This window comes from Entelurus aequoreus, linkage group LG18, assembly GCF_033978785.1.
Source record: "Entelurus aequoreus isolate RoL-2023_Sb linkage group LG18, RoL_Eaeq_v1.1, whole genome shotgun sequence".
In the NCBI taxonomy this organism is placed as follows: domain Eukaryota; kingdom Metazoa; phylum Chordata; class Actinopteri; order Syngnathiformes; family Syngnathidae; genus Entelurus; species Entelurus aequoreus.
Window position 1 is genome coordinate 12,725,089 of NC_084748.1, and position 2,407 is coordinate 12,727,495.

The following is a 2,407-nucleotide window of genomic DNA, read 5'->3' on the forward strand; positions in this document are numbered from 1 at the left end:
TGTACTCAAAACTACAAAACAATAGTGACATTGCTTTGTAAAATGTTTCATGAAAAAGGTGCGAAATGAATTAAAATTATTTCTTAGCTTTTTATTACGGCTAAAAGATTAAAAAATAAAAATCAGAGACTACTATAAAAAAAAAAAAATTGTTTAAAAATGACACTTCTATTTTTGACTTCATATGACCTATTTTATACTTAACATTCTAATACCGTAAATTGACCATTTAAGGCAGGGGTGTCCAAAGTGCGGCCCGGGGGTTACTTCAATGTTGTTGTCGTAAAAATGTAGAAAGAAAGAGCAAAAAAAACGTGATGTAATTTTGAAACAATTTTGAAAAGTCTTAAGTATTTGGGGGAAATTTTTAATATTTTTTTATTATGCGAAAAAAAAAAGCGACAAACAGAATCATATATTAAAAAACGTAGTCAGTTTTAGTTAAACTTAAAGTACCAATGATCACAAGTGTGGTGAAATTATTCTTTGCATTTGACCCATCACCCTCGATCACCCCCCTGGGAGGTGAGGGGAGCAGTGAGCAGCAGCGGTGGCCACGCCCGGGAATAATTTTTGGTGATTTAACCCCCAATTCCAACCCTTGAACGTAGTCAGTTTTGCGTTATAAGTGACAAATTGTATTAATAGTTATTAGTATCAAAATGTCAGCTTTTTGTCATTACATTACGTCTTTTTGCCCCTTTTTTTCCTTACATTTTTTAAGTTATTTTTTTTTTTTCAATCCAATCCAATCCACTTTATTTATATAGCACATTTGAACAACAACAATGTTTCCAAAGTGCTGCACAAAAATAATAAAAACAAAATTAAAATACTATCCTTAGCTCCAGCAATGAGTGAATGAAAACAAAATAAATGAATATAAAAACAATATAAAAACAATAAAAATAAAAAATATGATTAAAAACTATTTTAAAGGGTAAAACCAATTAAGTTAAGTAAAAGTTAAAGTACCAATGATTGTCACACACACACTAGGTGTGGCGAAATTATTCTCTGCATTTGATCCATCACCCTTGATCAGCCCCTGGGAGGTGAGGGGAGCAGTGAGCAGCAGCGGTGGCCGCGCCCGAGAATCATTTTTGGGGATTTAACCCCCAATTCCAAACCTTGAACGTAGTCAGTTTTGCGTTATAAGTGACAAATTTTATTAATAGTTATTAGTATCAAAATGTCAGCTTTTTGTCATTACATTACATCTTTTTGCCCCTTTTTTTCCTTACATTTTTAATGTTATTTTATTTTTTTCAATACAATCCAATCCACTTTAATTATATAGCACATTTAAACAACAACAATGTTTCCAGAGTGCTGCACAAAAATAATTTAAAAAAAAAAGATTCAAATACTATGCTTAGCTCCAGCAATGACTGAATAAAAACAAAATAAATAAATATAAAACCAATATAAAAACAATTAAAAAAAAATAAATATGATTAAAAACGATTTTAAAGGGTAAAACCAATTAAAACAATAAATAGACCCCCTGGCCGCACTTTGGACCCCCCTGTAATAACTAATGACAGTACACTTTCTCACAAAGATGACACTCGGTGTGGTCTTCAAATGTGTTTTTGTTTTTTCTTACAAAATAAAAGTGAGTGTGAATGATATTTATATAGCGCTTTTATCTAGAGACTCAAAGCCGCTTTACATAGTGAATCCCATTATGTACATCTTTAAGCTCTATTTAAACCAGTGTGGGTGGCACTGGGAGCAGGTGGGTAAAGTGTCCTGCTCAAGGACACGACGGGGGTGACTAGGATGGCGAAAGCGGGGATCGAACCAGGAACCCTCAAGTTGCTGGCACGGCCGCTCTACCACACCAACTCTCAAATCCCTTCACTGGCTTCCTGTTCCACTCAGGATTGAATTCAAAGTCTCCCTACTAACCCACCAGTGCCTCCATGGGAATGCCCCCCTCTACCTCAAAGAACTGCTCACCCCCAAATCCTCCACACGACACCTCCGCTCCGCACAGGCTAACCTCCTCCAACCTCCAAGGACAAAGCTACGAAAAATGGCCGCTCCCGGTCTGTGGAACGCTCTCCCTGACCACCTGAGGGCACCACAGACTGTGGATGCTTTTAAAAAAGGCTTAAAACCCTTCTTTTTAAAAAGCCTTTTTTTTAGATATATGCATTCTAGTTTTAGCTATTTGGCTGTTCTAGTTAGGGACCGAGTCCCTTTGGGACAGAGGACCCTATTGAATTTCTTGTGTTTTATTATTATACCGCCGCCTCTTTGAGCTGTAATTTGACCCCCTTAACATGCTTCAAAACTCACCAAATTGGACACACACATCAGGACTGGCGTAAATTGTGATCTAATAGAAAAAAACAAACCCCAAAACTCAAAATTGCGCTGTTGCGCCCCTAGGAAGAAA

The 2,407-nt window shown here is 36.3% G+C and overlaps 1 protein-coding gene across 1 annotated transcript in view; it reads right to left on the reverse strand.

The window, feature by feature from the left end:
* Positions 1-479: 479 nt before the first annotated feature.
* LOC133633816 (proline-rich protein 18-like) overlaps positions 480-2,407 on the reverse strand; it is a 3,564-nt gene continuing 1,636 nt past the window's right edge. The window contains exon 1 of the mRNA XM_062026536.1: positions 480-2,407. This exon is cut by the window's right edge and continues 1,636 nt beyond it. The gene's annotated coding sequence lies outside the window, so the exon portion shown is untranslated.